Below are 17311 nucleotides of genomic sequence, written 5' to 3' on the forward strand. Positions count from 1 at the left end.
CCTGCTGTCATGATTCAATCACCTCCCCACTAGGCCCACTTCCAACATTGAGGATTACATTTCAATATAAGATTTTGGTGGGAACACCCACCCAAACTATATCATTTTGCCCCTGGCCATTGCAGATCTCATATCCTTCTCATATTTCAAAATACAATCATGACTTCCCAATAATCCCCAAAGTCTTAACTCATTTCAGCCTTAACTCAAAAGTCAAAAGTCCCATCTAAGACAAAGCTAGTTTCTTCCTCCTATAAGCCTGTAAAATAGAACACAAGTTAGGCACTTCCAAGATACAAATGAGGCAGAGGCATTGGGTAAATAATCCTGTTCTAAAAGGAAGAAATCAGCCAAAAGAAATGGACTTCAGGACCCATGAAAGTCTGAAACCCAGAAGGGCAGTTATTGAATTGTAAGGCTCCAAAATAATTATTTTTGACTCTGTGTCCCATTTTCAGGGCACACTAATGCCTTGGGAAGGTTCTACCTTCTGCCTTTGCATGGTTCAGCCCACACAGCTGCTCTTATGAGCTGGCATTGTGTACCTCTGACTGGTATTGTGTGCCTCTGGCTTTTCCAGGTGCAAGGTGCAAGCTGTAGCTAGATCTACCATTATGGGGTCTGGAGGACAGTGATCTTCTCCTCACAGATCTCCTAGGCCATGCCCCAGTGGGGAGCCTGCCTGGGGACTGTTAACCCACATTTCTTTTCTCCATTGTTTTAGTAGAGGTTCTCCATGAGTGCTCCACCCCTGCAGAATGCTTCTGCCTGCACCACCTGGCTTTTTCATACATCCTTTGAAATAAAGGTGGAGACTCCCAAGTCTCAACTCTTGCATTTTGTATACCCACAGGCCTAACACCACATGAAAGCTACCAAGGCTATGGCTTGCACCCCCTGAAGCAGTGACTGGAGTTGTAACTTAGTCAATTTGACTTATACCTGGAGCTGAAGCAGTGGCCAGGATGCAGGGAGCCATGTTCCAAATCTACCCAAGGCAGCAGGTCCTGGGCATGATCCCAGAAACTATTCTCTTCTTTTAGGCCTCAGGGCCTATGATGGGGGGCTGCCTTTTAGATTTCTAAAATGCCTTCAATTCCTCTTTCCCATTGTCTTGGCTATCAACACTTGCTTTTTTTTTAGGTTATACAAATATCTCTAACAAGTAGTTGCTCCATAGTCTGCTTGAGTTCCTCTCTTATAAAAGCTTTTATTTTTCAGACACATGACTAGGCTGCAAAGCTTTCAAGCTTTTAAACTATGCTTCCCTAGTAAGTTTAAATTACAACCTTTTTTTTTTTTTTTGCTAGAACATGTGAGCATAGGTTGTTAGAAGCAGCCAGGCCACCTCTCAAATGCTTTGCTGTTTAGACATTTTTCCAACAGAAACCACAAATCATCAATTTCAAATTCAAACTTTTATATACCCTAGGGCATGACAGAAATACAGCCAACCACTTTGCTAAGACAACATGTGTGACCTTTGTTTCGGTCCTAATTAGTTTCTAATTTTCATCTGAGACCTCCTCAGCCCAGCCCTCACTGTCCAAATCACTATCAGCATTTTGGTCACAGCCATTCAACCAGTCTCTAAGAAAATCTCAACTTTCCCTCATTTTTCTGTCTTCTTCTGAATCCAACAAACTCTTCCAACCTCTGCCTATTTACCCAATTACAAAGCTGATTCCACATTTTCAGGTATTTTTATAACAATTTTCCACTCCTTGGTGCCAATTTGATGTATTAAGCTATTTTTGCATCAACGTAAGAGTGGGACTTGATAATTTATTTTTAAGAAAGGAGGTTTAAGTGGCTCCTGGTTCTACAGGCTGTAGAGAAGACATAGCACTGGCATATGCTTCTGGGGTGGCCTGTGGAAGTTTACAGTCATGGCAGAAGTTGAAGCAGAATCTTGCACATCACACAGCAAAAAGCAGGAGTAAAAAAAAACAGAGGTGCAAGTTGTTACACACTTTTAATAACCAGATCTTATAGGAACTCACTTACTATTATGAGGATAGTACCAAATGGGATGGTGCTAAGCCATTTATGAGTAATCCACCCCGGTGATTAAATCACCTTTCACCAGGCCCACCTCCAACATTGAGAATTACATTTAAATATGAGATTTGGGAGGGGACATACATTCAAACCCTATCAGAGGAGTCTTTATGTTTTTGCCAATATAAGATTATATCATTGGCAAACACAGATAATTTGACTTCTTTTCCAATTGGGATGCCTTTTATTGCTTTCTCTTGTCTGATTGCTCCAGATAGGACTTTCAGAATTATGTTGAATAACAGTGGTAAAAGTGGACATTTTTGTCATCTTCCAGATTTTAGCGGAAAGGATTTTAGTTTTTCCACACTTAGTATGATACTAGCTGTGGGTCTGTCATATATGACTTTTACCATATTGAGGTATGTTCACTCCATACCTAGTTTTCAAAGGGTTTTTTATTATTAAAGAATATTAAATTTTATCAAAAATTTTTTAGTGTAATTGAAATGATTATATGGATTTTGTCCTTTTATTTTTTTTTTTTTGAGATGAAGTCTCCCTCTGTCACCCAGGCTGGAGTGCAATGGCATGATCTCAGCTCACTGAAACCTCTGTCTCCTGGGTTCAAGTGATTCTCCTGCTTCAGCCTCCCGAGTAGCTGGGATTACAGGCACCCACTACCGTGCCTGGTTAATTTTTGTATTTTTAGTAGAGACAGGGTTTTGCCATGTTGGCCATACTGGTTTAGAACTCCTGAACTCGGGTGATCTGCCCACCTCGGCTTCCCAAAATGCTGGGATTACAGGCATGAGCCACTGTTCCTGGCCCCTTCATTCTGTTTATGTGAGTATCACATTGATTGATTTGCATGTTGAACCATCCTTGCATCCCTGGGATAAATCCCTCTTGGTCATTATGAATTACCTGTTTATGTGTTGTTTAATTCAGTTTGCTAGGTTTTTTGCAAATTTTTGCATCAATATTCTCAGATATGGGCCTGTAGTTTGCTTTTTTAATGTGTATTTGTCTGGTTTTGATGTCAGGGTAATACTAGCCTCAAAGAATGAGTTTGGAATGTTCTTTCCTTTTCTATTTTTCAGTCTGGTCCTACAGACTTTTTTATTAAGGCTTTAATTTTGTTAATTGTTATTGGTCTGTTCAGGTTTTAGATTGTTTCCTAGTTCAATCTTGGTAAGCTGTGTTTGTCTGAGAATTAATTTCCTGTAGGTTTTCTAATTTGTTGGCACACAATTGCTGATAGTAACCACTAATGATTCTTTGATTTTCTGAAGCATTACTTGTAATGTCTCCTTTTGCACCTCTGATTTTACTAATTTGTATCTTCTCTGTTTTTTAGTTAGCCTGTCTAAATATTTGTCAATTGTTTTACTTTTCAAAAAATGAACTTTTTGTTTATTAGTCTTTTGCATCGTTTTCTTCATTTTAACTTTATTTACTTCCACTCTAATCTTATTATTTCTTTCCTTCTAATTTTGGATTTGGCTTGGCCTTTTTATTCTAGTTAATTAAGATGTATTGTTAGGTTATTTATTTGAAGCTTTTCTGTTTTTTATATCGGCACTTATAGTTATAAATTTTCCTTTTATAATAGTACCTCTTTCACTATATTCCATACGTTTTGCTATGATGTGTTTCTATTATCATTTGTTTCAAGAAATTTTTCTATTTTCTTCTTAACTTTTTTATCGACCTACTAATCATTCAGGAGCATATTGTTTAACGTCTTTGTGTTTGTATAGTTTCTGAAATTCCTTTTTAAATTGATTTATAGTTTTATTCCCTGTAGTCAGAAAAAATACTTGATATTACTTTAATTTTTTGGAATGTCTTTAGACGTGTTACTTAACATATGGTCTATCCTTGAGAATAACCCATGTGCTGAGGAGAGGAATGTATATTCTGCAGCTGTTGGATGAAATTTTCTATAAATATCTATTAGGTTCATTTGTTCTGTAGTGCAGATTAAGTCTGATGTTTCTTTGTTGATTTTCTGTTTGGAAGGTCTATCCAATGACTAAAGTAGGGTGTTGAAGTGTTCAGCCATTATTGTATTGAGGTCTCTTTCTTTAGCTCTTATAATATTTGGTTTATTTATCTAGGTGCTTTAGTGTTGGGTGCATATATATGTTCAATTATTATATCCTCTTGATGAATTGATCTCTTCATTATTATATAATGACGTTTTAATCTCTTCCTACAGTCTTTTGTTGAAATCTATTTTTGTCTGGTGTAAGTATAGCTATTTCTGCTCTTTTTTGGTTTCCATTGGCATGGAATAACTTTTTCCATTCTTTTATTTTCAGTCTAAATGAATCTTTATAGGTAAAGTATGTTTTTTGTACGTCACAGATTATTGTCCTGCTTCTCTATCCATTCATCCACTATTTTTCTTTTGAGTGGAGTATTTAGTTAATTTACATTCAATGTTATTATTGATAAGCACTTACTCCTACCATTTTGTTATTTGTTTTCTGATTGATTTTTGTCCTCTCTTCATTCTTTTCTTTCTTCCTGTCTTCCTTTTAGTGAAGGTGATTTCTCTTGTATTATAATCTAATTTCTTGCTTTTTACTTTTTGTACATCTGTGGTACACTTTTTGATTTGAAATTATCATGAGGTTTGTAAATAATATAATATATGATTTTAGACTGTGGACAATTTAACACTGATTGCAACAACAAAGAAACAAGCAAAACAACTAATAAAAACTCTATACTTTATTGCCATTCTTTTAACCTTTTTGTTGTTTCTCTTCATTCCCTATTTTACTGTCTATGTCTTGGAAATATGTTGTAGTTATTATTTTCATTGGTTTATTGTTTACTCTTTCTATTTGAGATTTTTGCACCCCATAATTACCATGTTATAATATTCAGTGTTTTTCCATGTGCTATTGCTAGTGAGTTCTGTACCTTCAGATGATTTCTTATTGCTCACTAACTTTTTTCTTTTAGGTCTAGAAATCCCTTTAGCGTTTCCTGTAGTACAGGTCTGGTGTTAATGAAATCTGACAGTTTTTATTTGTTGAGAAAAGTTCTTATTTCTCTGTCAAGTTTAAAGGACGTATTTGCCAGATACATTATTCTAAAGTAAAAGTCTTTTTTTCTTCAGCTTTTTTAATATGTCACGCCAGTCTCCCAGCCTGTAAATTTTCCCCTGAAAAGTCTGCTGTCAGATGTATTGGAGTTCCACTGAATGTTATTTGTATCTCTTCTCTGGATGCTTTTAGAATCATTTCTTTATCCTTAACCTTTGGGAGTTCAGTTAAGTGCCTTGAGGTGGTCTTCTTTGGGTTAAATCTGCTTTATGTTTTGTAACTTTCTGTTACACGAATGTTGATATCAAATGTTGAGGAATTGTTTAATATTATTTAATATTATTTATTTAAATAAATGTTCAACTCATCTCTTTTTCTACCTCCTCTTTAAGGCCAATAACTCTTAGATTTGCTATTTTGAGGCTATTTTTTAGATTCTGTAGGCATGCTTTATTTTTTATTCTTTTTTGTCTCCTCTGACTTTGTATTTTTATAGTCTGACTTCAAGTTCACTAAATCTATCTTCTCCTTGATCAATTATTTTAAGTGATTCTGATCCATTCTTCAGTATGACAATATCATTTTAACTTCAGAATTTCTGCTTTATTCTTTTTGTTTCAATCTCGTTAAATTTATCTGATAGAATTTTGAATTCCTTCTCTGCGTTATATTGCATTTCTTTGAATTACCTCAACCAGCTATTTTGGATTTCCTGTATGAAATGTCACATACCTCTGTTTTTCCAGGATTTGTCCCTGGTGCTTTATTTAGCTTGTTTGGTGAGGTCATGTTTTCCTGGATGGCCTTGATACTTGTAGATGTTCATCTCTATCTGGGCATTGAAGAGTTCAGTCTTTATCGTAGTCTTCACAGTCTGGGCTTCTTTGTGCCCATTATCCTTGGGAACACTTTCCAGGTATTCAAAGAAACTTGGGTCCCAAACCCAATAGCACAGTAGTTTATGCAAACACGTAGAGGTAGTGCCTTGGTGGCCTTGAATTAACATCAAGAAAAATTATCTTGATTTATCAAGTAGAGACTCTTGTTCTCTTCCCTTACTTTCTCTCAAATCAGCAGTCTCTCTTTCTGTGCTGAGACATATGGAGCTGGGGTTGGGGTAACATAAGCACTTCTGTGGCCACCACCACTGAGACTGTGCTGGTTCACACCTGAATTAGGCACAGAACTTGGTCTCACCCAAGGCCCACTGTAACCACTACTTGGCTACCATATAAGTTTGTTCAAAGCTCTAGGACTCTGTGATTAATAGGTGGTAAAGCCAGCCAGGTTTGTGTCTCTGTCTATAGGTTGTCAAGTTCCCCTACCCATAAGTGGCTCCACAGATGCTACCTGGGAGCCACAGATTAAAGCATAGAATCTTCAAAATTTACCTGCTCTTCTATTTTACTGTTGCTAACCTGGTACTTAGGGAATAAGACAAAGTATTTTCTACTCTTCCTTCCCCTGTCTGCAGGCAGAAGAGCCTCTTCTGTGACTGCCAACACTACTGGCCCATGGGAGTGTTCCACAAAATCATCATCCCTTTCTCACTTAAAGCCCAAGTACTTTTTAGTTAGCTTGTGATAAATTCTGCAATGCCTGGGACTCGACCTTTGGCCCAGGGCAAGTGCAGAAATGCTGACCAAGACCCTAAGCCTGGAGTCAGGGACTCTAAGAATCTGCTTGGTGCTCTACCCCACTGTGGTTGAGCTGGTATATCAGGCGCAATGCAGAGTTCCCTTTACTTTCCCCCCTGCTTTTCTCAAACAGAAGTCTTTCACCATAGCTACCACAGCTAGAAATGCACTGGGTCTCACCGGAAGTTAGCACTTCTCAGAGCCCAATGCCCATGGTGTATTACCTGGTTGTCACTGTTTTTTATTCTGGGTACAGGGGTTCTTTAGTCAGCGGGTGATGAATTCTGCCAGGTCTTTACTGACATGGCAGCATGGAGTTTAATGTAAAGTCCTCCAGTCCCTATGCTCTCCGTCTCCCAAATTCACAGGTTTCTCTGTGTTGTGTGGCGGCTGCTGGGTGGAGTGTGGGGGAGTGGTGTTGTGAGCACTCCCTTAGCTGCTTCGGCTGCTGTCTCAGTAGACCCCATACTCTCCACCCTCCACATTCCACTGGCTCTGAGCCCAGCTAGGAGTATGACTTGCGTAATAATTGAAGTCCTTGTGGCCTAGAATGCCCCTTAAGTTCTCTTAGAGTCCAATAGCATGTCAACTCATGATGGCAAGACTTGTAAAAACTCAAGCTCCCAACACTAGGATGGGAGATTTTCCTCTTGCTAAGGCCAATACAAATGCTCCCTCCATTGGCAGATGTCAACTGAGTACAGTCTGGTTCTGCTTTTCACTGTGACGGGGTAGTAATGAGTTTATTGCAAAGCCTCACAAAATATGCTCTCCGTCTCCCAAACATACTATCTCTGCACCATGTAGCCACTACTGGTGGTTGAAAAAGAGGTGGCATCGTGCTTTTAGAACATCTTTTTTTTTGTTTTTGTCTTCTCCAATGTGTCTTTCAGTGATATGAAGTTAATACCAGGTACTGTCATTGTTCACCCAATTTTTGGTCCCTTTGACAGTGCTTCTTGAATGTAGTGAGTTGGGAAAATTTGGTGTTTTTGTGTGGGGGTTGAGAGTGGTGTAGGCTTCTATTCTGCCCTCTTACTCTGTCTCTGCCTTAATTTTTTTAGATTCAGGGAGTATATTTGCAGGTTGGTTACATGGATATATTGTGTGATGCTGAGCTATCTGAAATATTATTGATCCCATCACCAAGGTAGTGAGCATATATTGTGGAATATAATTGATCCCATCACCTAGGCAGTAAGCATAGCACTCATAGTTTCTCACCCCCTGCCCTCCTCCTTCCCTCCTTCATCTAGTAGTTCTCAGTGTCTATTGTTGTCATCTTTATATTCATGAGTACCCCATGTTTATATTCTACTTATAGGCAAGAACATGTGGTATTTGGTTTTCTGTTCCTTTATTAATTTCCTTAGGATAATGGCTTCCAGACATATGCATGTTGCTGCACAGGACATGACTGTATTCTTTTTAATGTGTGCATAGTATTTTATGGTGTATATGTGGCACATATTTCTACCCAGTTTATTGATTCACAGATAAGTTAATTCCATGCCTTCCCTATTGTGAATAGCAATATGACGAATATACAAGTGCGTGAGGGGTTTCTGTTTGTAGAATTTTTAATTTTCTTTTGGATATATACTCAGTAATGGAATTGCTGGTTGATTGGTACTTCTGTTTTAAATTATTTGAAAAATCTCCAAACTCCTTTTCACAGTGGCTGAACTAATTTACATTCTCACCAATAGCGTAGAAGCATTTCATTTTCTCTGAAGTCTGGCCAGAATTTGTTCTTTTTTTATTTATTAATAGTAGCCATTCTGACTAATGTGAGATGGTATCTCACATTGATTTGCATTTCTCTGATGATTAGTAATGTTGAACATTAAGAAAACAACCCATTAAAACATTGACAAGGGACATAAGAAGACACTTCTCAACAGAAGACGAGCTGAGCACAGTGGCTCACGCCTGTAATCGCAGCAATTTGGGAGGCTGGGGTGGGCAGATCACAAGGTCAGGAGATCGAGACCATCCTGGCTAACACGGTGAAAACCCGTCTCTACAAAAAATTAGCCGGGTGTGGTGGTGGGCGCCTGTAGTCCCAGCTACTCAGGAGGCTGGGACAGGAGATAGCATGAATTGGGGAGGCAGAGCTTGCAGTGAGCCAAGATCGCACCACTGCACTCCAGCCTGGGCGACAGAGTGAGATTCTGTCTCAAAAAAATATATATATATAGATATAGAAGTGGGATTCTTATTCTATCACAGTAAACTGCCTTTCCTTTGCAAATACAAAATCAAACCATTTGAAAAATCACTTTAATTGTAGGGATTGACAGTATGTTTCCCGTTCTCTATCTCCTTTCCTCTTTTGTGATTTTTTTTTTCTGATCACTATGAATCCACTCAGCAGATTAACTTCCATTCTCAATCTGTATGAATTGTGCTGATGAGCAAGTCAGCTCTCTTAAAATCGCTAACAAAAAAGTTTTAAATTTCCTAGTTAGTAATACATTTTTAGCATGCCATAGGATACTCTTAGAATAAGGACTTCTGGTCCAGGCATTATGGATTATGGTGATTAGTTCTCTGGATTTCTATAAGCTTTGAAATTAAAGGTAAAAATCTAAGATAAATTGGACTTCATACTATTTATACATTTATTTGGTTTGTTAATTATTCCATAGGAAAACAGATGAAAGACTTTTGTAGCATTCAATTCTGTTTCACCATATTTAGGGTTACAAGAAGGGAATTATATTGATTTAATTGACAGACTGAATTAACCTCAGTCATCACATGTAATTTTTCTAGAGTTTTTTAATGGTACTGACATTCTTTTCAGTATGTAAATGCCTAGCTTGGTTTTCTCAGGGAGAGATGAATAGCTAATACTACCCATCCAAAACATAATGTTCATTAGTTGAAATAATGGTGTGATATGATAGTCTTCAATGTGTCCATGCCTAGCTTGGGTTTCTGGGGGAGACATGAGTAGCTAGTACTACCCATCTAAAACATAATGTTCATTAGCTGGAATAATGGTGTGATATGATAGTCTTCAAGATGATGCCCTCAATTTCTTTCCTCCCTGCATGCACATGCTGCTCTTTACCTTGACAAGTAGAGTCTACTCTCCCATTTCTTGAATCTGTGCTGGTCACAATGACTTGCTTTACCAATAGGATGCAGCAGAGGTCATATTCTAAGACCTCCAAGGCCAGGTCATAAGAAGCTTTGTAGTATTTGCCTGTGTGTCTTGGGACAAATGACCACATTGTGAGGACTCCGGGTAACATGGAGAAGACAGATAGGCATCACACTCAGCAGCCAATATGCACTGCCAGCCATGTGAGTGACCTATCTATGCTCTTTAGCCTAGCTGAGCTTTCAAGTGACTTCAGCAGCAGCCAACCAACAGCAACTGCAAGAAAGACTCCAAAAGAAAACTTTTGTAGTGTCCATCAACCCACAAAACCATGAGAAATAACGTTATTTAAAATTACTAAACAAATAATAACAATAAACAATATTAAACAATAAATAATTCCTTAAGTTTTGGAATGGCTTACTATTCAGCAAGAGATAGCTAGAACAAGTACTAATTATTGTAAAATACTGAATAAGTGTAAGTTTAGTTGTATAATATACTTCTATATTTTAAAGCCATTGACATTTCTGAAAAGAGTGTAAAAGTGAGCACTGATTAAATGGTTCCCAAGAGAAGTTGCCTGTTGTATCTTAATATCATCATTTACCAATGGGAGCTGTATTTTGTTTTTGGAAAATATACATTTTAATGTTCATTTTAAAAAATATACTAACAATGAAAAAAACATTTGAAAAAATCAATGAATCCAATCCAACTGTATAATGACAGAGATGATGTAACTAGTAGACAAGGACATTTATAACTGTCATTGTAACTGAATTCCATATGTTCAACAAGCTAGAGAGAAGACTGACCATGATAGAGGTAAAGAAAACATTAATAAGATCCATACTGAACTTGTCCTAATGAAGTTCATATAAATGAACCTGTCCATTGAACTCGTCCATTCATACTGAAGACAGAAAAAAAATAGAAGAAATAATGGCCACGAATTTTTCAAGTTTGATGAAAACTATAAACTCATAAATCCAAGATGCTCAACAAAACCCAAGCAAAAGAAACATGATGAAAGTGACATCAAGGCACATCACAATCAAATTCACTGAAACCAAGGCTACAGGGAAAAATCTGAAAAGGAGTCAGAGAAAAAAGACACAGAGGAATAAAACTAAAAATGAGGGTAACAGAAGACTTCTCATCACAAGTAATGTGCATAAGATGACAGTGGAGCAGCGTCATTAAAGTACTGAAAGAAAAAAATTTCAATTTAGAATTCTATGTCTCAGAAAAAATATCTTTGCAAAAGGAAGGCTAAATAAAATAAAAATAAAAACTTTTACAGACATTTGTATGTCTTTAAAATAAAAACTTTTACAGACATACAAATGTTGAAAGAATCACCAGCAGGACTGTACTACAAAAAATCTTAAAGGAAGTCTTTCAGGCAGAAGAAAAATGATACAAAATAGATATCTTCTACACAAAAGAAATGAAAACTACATGGGTAGACACAAAATAGTTTTTTCTCTTATTATTTAAATCTTTTTAAAGAATAAATGACTATGCTGTATTATGGGATTTATAGCATAAAAAAAATAGCACCAAAGGTTGGGAGGGAACAAATGTAAGTACAGGTGACCCTCAAACAATGTTTTGAGATGCCGGGGTTCACTTATAAACAAATTTTCTTCCATCTATGCCACCCCTCATATGCCAAGACCAACCCCCCAACTTCCTCCTCTTCAGCCTACTCAGTGTGAAGATGATGCGGATGAAGGCTTTTATGATGATCCATTTCCACTTAATAAATAGTAAATATATTTTCTCATTCTTATCAAAAATAAAAAATAAAAAATATAAAAATAAAAAATGTACTATCAATTGTTTAGAAAGGCATATGCTATTTTGAAGAACATTTGAGCGAACCACAAAAGTATAGATTTTAAGGCTCTAATCATATTTATATGCTATTTAACCGATAAATCCAATGTCTGATGACAAATATGTTTGTGTAATACTGATACTTGGATAAATAAGTTAAACTAACAGTTTTCTTTTTAAATGATAGGCCTTATAATTGGTATGATGTTGAGATGGCTGCAGTGGATGGACTCATCACAATAATAATATTTTCTCTTTAATACTTTTTTAGAATATTAAGTGAAAACCAGAGAGTCTAAAACTGGGTTACACAGCAGTAATAAAATCAGAGTGACACTTACTTTGCAGCAGCAGGACTGGAATTCTTGTTATTGGGGTTGGTGGCAGCAAACTCAATTATGGGTGTCTTCTGCTTCATGCTTAGATGGTGTGTTGGAACATTTCCTGTTTAGAACTTTCTAACACTTCCTGACTAGAGCTGTTTAAAATAGAAACAAACCCCTCTGATTTTGAATTTAGCCTATTTATTATTATAATTTGTTCATATGTCTCTACTTTTTAGACTGTGGCTTTCTTGTAGACAGAAGTCGTAACTTATACCTCTTTTTCTTCAACAGTGGTGTGCCTGGCACCTAGTTGAATTGTCAGGTTCATTGAATAATTAAAGCAAAATTATACTAGAAGCAAACTATTAAATTTATCAATTTTACTCAAAAAATATATAGCTAAGTATGACATTTGAATCAATTCACTCACTTATTCAACAGACATTTTTTAAGTGACTACAGTATGCTATGAGCTAGGAATATGGCAGTAAACAAATCTCACCTTGTCTCAAACTTCAGTGGATCCAGGAGTCTCTAGAAGTTTAATTTCTGCTCAATCAGCAATTCCTTTTCACTGAAGACTTGACAAGAAGGTTTGAGAAGGCAAGTGTGTGTGAACTTAGCAGATGTTTGTGATGCACCTACTGTGTGCCAGCTGTAGTGTCATAGGGTCTGCCTGTGTCTCCTAGGAAACGTGAAAACTAAAGATAATATTTTAAACAACAAATAATGCCAAGTATGTCACGTGATGGAGAAGGAAAGCACTGGGTCCCAAGAGTATAACAGGCACTGAGCCTAGCGTGGGGTCCAGGCCTCTCTGGCATGGTGCCCTCCTAGGTCGTGGTTGTCCCTCCTTGTTGCTCTTGCTGTCTTCTTCAGTTACATCTGCTTCTCTGCATTTCCTCGTTTTACAGTGTGTGGGATGCAGTCATCTCTGAACAGGAATAGGCAACTGTGCACCCGTTACACCGTGCTTGATGTTCTGCATTGATGTACACTGGGCCCAGGTTTCCCTGGTGGACTGCTTGGGCCATTCTTGTCATCTGGCTCTGAAGTCTTTGTTCACAGAGGTGCACTTGCCATACCGGGAAACCAGAGATCTGGGGTCCTCTGATGAGGCCACTCTCACCCTACTTATCTTCCCTGACATACCTAACAGATGAAACTCAGGTGGGCGATGCACCTCAGGACACAGTGTGGATTGTTGTAACCAAGCGAGTTATAGAGGAACACCACACTTTGAGACAAATTAAGGAGTCCTTTATTAGCCGGCGACCGAGAGGCACCTAAAGCTCAAAATTCTCTCGGCCCCGAGGAAGGTGCTGGTTTTGTTTTTATACCGTGTTCTAAATAGGGGAGGGGCGAGTTTGGCTGAAGCAATTTTTACAGAAGCAGAGCTGGCAAAAAGTTAAAAAATTAATTGGTTACAAAAGCAGTTGTAAAAAAAATAAACAGTTCCAGGTGCAGGAACTTAAACTATCACAAAGAGAGAAATGCAGGGGTTTTGGGTGCCATTCACCGAGCGCATCCCCAGGAGCTGCTGGTACAGCTTGCCTCAATATCTTATCAGTAAGTGATTCCTGGACGTGCTTTGAGTCAGTTTACACTAGTTATGCCCTTAAGGGAGGGAGGTAAAGGGGGCTGCACGTGAAGAAACTAAAATAGAGTCTGTCCAGCTCTCTGCTAGGAGACAATCACTGGGGTTAAAACAAGGTAGGATATCACAGGACCATGTACAATTCTTCAAGCTCCAGCTTCAACTCTTTTTCTTATTTCTCTCTTAGGACAGTATATTTAGATGGGAGTAAATGAAAGTAATGTTATTAGGGGATAAGATTAAAATCGATCCCATTTGTAAAACAGGAAGTAGATTATTTGTGAACTGTAATACTTTTTTTAGTGAAGAATCACCTTAAAACTTGAACCTGGATACAAGATAATTCCTTCATTCTGCTAATGTTTAGTAGCAAACTATATGCCAAGACTGTGCTGGGTACTAGGGATACATGGTTGAATATATAGTATAAGATGCCTTGGAGTGTCAGATAGTTTCACATAAATGGCTCATGCAGTATATAGACAGTGTGGTAAAAAGAGACTACTAAGATGCCCAGAGGACAGACAATAAAGGGTCTTTGAATGGTGGATAAATGTGTTTGGACTTTTCACTCAGGGCTGTTGAAGTTTTTGAAGGTCAGTGGTCTCAGCGTTTTGGTGTTTTCAAGCACTGCTAAATACTTTGTTTCTAGCTGATGATTGGCCACGATTACTGATCACCTATTGGCTCTGTCTGATTCGGCAACCCCACCACTGGGTATCTATGCAAAGGAAAAGAAATCAATGTACGAGAAAGATAACTGTACTTGTATATTTGTTGCAACAACATTCACAGTAGCACAGATATAAAATCAACCTAAATGTCCATCAACAAATGATTGGAGAAAGAAAATGTAGAAAATATACAAAATGAAATATTATTCAGGCACAAAAAATAGAATCATAACTTTTGCAGACACATGGATGGAACTGGAGGCCATTGTTGTAAGTGAAGCAAGCCAGACACAGAGTAAACATCGTATTTTATCAGTCATAAGAGGGTGCTAAAAGATGTGTAAGTATTGATGTAGGGAGTGGAATAATAATGGAGACTCAGCAGGGTGAGGGGATGGGAGGGGTGAACAGTGAGAAATTACTTAATGGGTACAATGTGCATTATTACGGTGATGGATACCCTAAAAGCCCTGACTCTCTACTATGCCATCCATGCTTACAGCAAAATTGCACTTGGAACCCATAAATTTATACACAAAAAGTCTTAGACCTCTCTCTCTTCCCTCAGAAGACTCAGAGCTCAGTGATCCCCTTGGATCTCCTCAGCCTGCTGAGTTTTGATTTTCCTACCTAAGGTGATTTTGGGCAGAGACAAGGGAGTGTTTCAGGAAGATGTTCTCAGGCACACGCTTCTGAAGAAGCATTGGAGGCTCTTCTAGTGGCATTTATCTAGTCACTGCTTTAAGCAAGGAACAAAACATCTGTGGCTAAAATTTTAAAAACTGTGTTTCCCACCCACCCTTCAGACCTGACAGAAGAGATTTTAGGATTTTAAGGGAACAGCTTTTTCCTGACTCAAAAGGGCACCGTAGTGCAAAGGCCAATGTCACGTAAGTACGTTTTCCTCATCTGTAAAATAACTTTCAGCTACTATTCCCACAGCTGGAATCAGTACAGTGTTTTCACTGAGGTATTGGAAAAGCCTATGAGCTCATTATCATTTGAACGTATGAGTAATGTAAAATTTAGGCAGAATTTTATTTGAAAGGATTATTTATGCAATTTTAAATTAACTGATTTATATTGCAGTTATTTCAAACAATAAAAATCAGGTTGTTGTGTTGTGAGCTAGAAATATTTACAATAACACATGGTCTTGATTGTCTCACCTGATGAATTGAAGATTAAAGCAAAATAATTTATCTTAGGGAATTCTGTGACAGTTTTGTTTCACTTTGCTTAATAATGACTTCAAACAACTGTTGTACGTATATAGAGAACTCCTGACTAAAGAGAATTTTTTTGACTATTGTGCTATGTTTCTGTAGCTTTTTAAGATCTAGAGGAACATACATTTAGTCTCAGTTGGCCAACTAAATGTTATGGAGTCAGTTTCTGTGTTATGTGCTGAGCATTGAAGGAACGGTGGAGACAAGGCTGCTGCCCTCGCAGAGTCTGCGGAGAAAGCCTGATGGAGTGTGGCAGGGAACATGCTGGGATCATCCCAGGATGACAAAAGCGTACACAGATGGAACATCTGCCTTAGAACAGGGGAGGGTCAGACAAGGAGAAGTGTCAGGAAAAACAAGGAAATTTTAATCTGCAGGAATAGAAACACACTTGAGAAATCCATGGGGAATGAAAAGAGAATGGCTGAGCATCAGCAGATTGTCAAGAAGGACATCAAGAAGGAGCAGCCTAAGAGGTTGGTGGAGAACAAGGAGAAAGAAGGTGACACTGAAGCCAAGGGAAAGAAAGTGTTTCAACATTTCTGGGAAAAAAAAATGACATGCTCTGTCTTAACGTTGCTGTTTTATGAGTCATATAGCCACATTCCAGGTTCTGAGAAGTCCAGCACTAAAGGTGTTTCTTTTAGTTTGCTTAACCCAGCATTTGCCAGAATAATCTGGGCTCACTGTGAGTGTGTGTGCGTGTGTGTGCCTGTGTGTTCCACTAATATCTCACTGGGGCTAATGCTCTATACAACATAATTTTTAAAACACTGGTTTTATCCATCTTATGTTCTGCTGCAGCAATACTTACAAAGGTCAACTTTGATCACGTGTCTTAGTTACTAAAGAAAACAAAACAAACTAATGAATAAAGCCCACCCGACAGTGGATCCTCACTACCTGTACGATGGAGCCCACCTGGCTTGGCCTGGGTGCCCTGTGCTGACCTGGCCTTGCTGTCCTCTGCCTGCTGCTTTGCCGCCCCTTTCCGCCTGGAGAAGGTGGAGATGCTCTGAGCTTTGGCCTGTCTGGAACATGTGTCCTTCTCCTAAAGTGGTCCACGTTTTCCTGAGTCCACTTTAATCTCTTTTAAGGGCATAGAACTTTCCTTAAAGCTTTTGGTCAGGTCTCACTCTCTATGCAGTCTTCCTGCCACTTCTACAATGTACATACTTTACTGATACATTAATTATGCTATACCAGCCCAGGACTTTGCTTATATATCATTTTATATAATCATCTTTTTTTCTTAGAGCTTAGTTCACTTATTTATTCGGTCTTTCCACAATATAATTGTATGTCATATAATTTCATATTTATTTTCATTGGTATTTATGTCTTTTCTGTAAAAATGAAGGCTTTCTAAATAGATCTTCATTAATGTTGAAAGAACAAGGTTTTAAGACTTGGTCTCAGCCAAAAGTAGTTCCCCGCATATCCAGGAGGGAAAGAAACACTTGCATTGTTGCATTAGATATTCTTACAGAGAAAGAGAACCACGTGTAATGGAAAATTGCTAACTTTGCCTCAGGGAGACCAGGTTGATTCACTGAGAAAGTTTGAATTGGTTTAGAAAGCATAGTTCTGAGTTTTCTAGGAGAAGGAGAAAAGTGAGAGAAGGGCATAAGAAGTAACCCCCATATCAAAAAGTTAGAAAGATCCCAAATTAACAACCTAACATCACAACTCAAAGAATTAGAGAAGCAAGAAGAACTCAACCACAAAGCTTATAGAAGATAAGAAATAACTAAAATCAGAGCTGAATTGAAAGAAATTGAGACAAGAAAAGCGTTCAAAAGATCACTTAATCAAGGTTTTTGAAAAA

Source organism: Gorilla gorilla, chromosome 23, assembly GCF_029281585.2.
Source record: "Gorilla gorilla gorilla isolate KB3781 chromosome 23, NHGRI_mGorGor1-v2.1_pri, whole genome shotgun sequence".
In the NCBI taxonomy this organism is placed as follows: domain Eukaryota; kingdom Metazoa; phylum Chordata; class Mammalia; order Primates; family Hominidae; genus Gorilla; species Gorilla gorilla.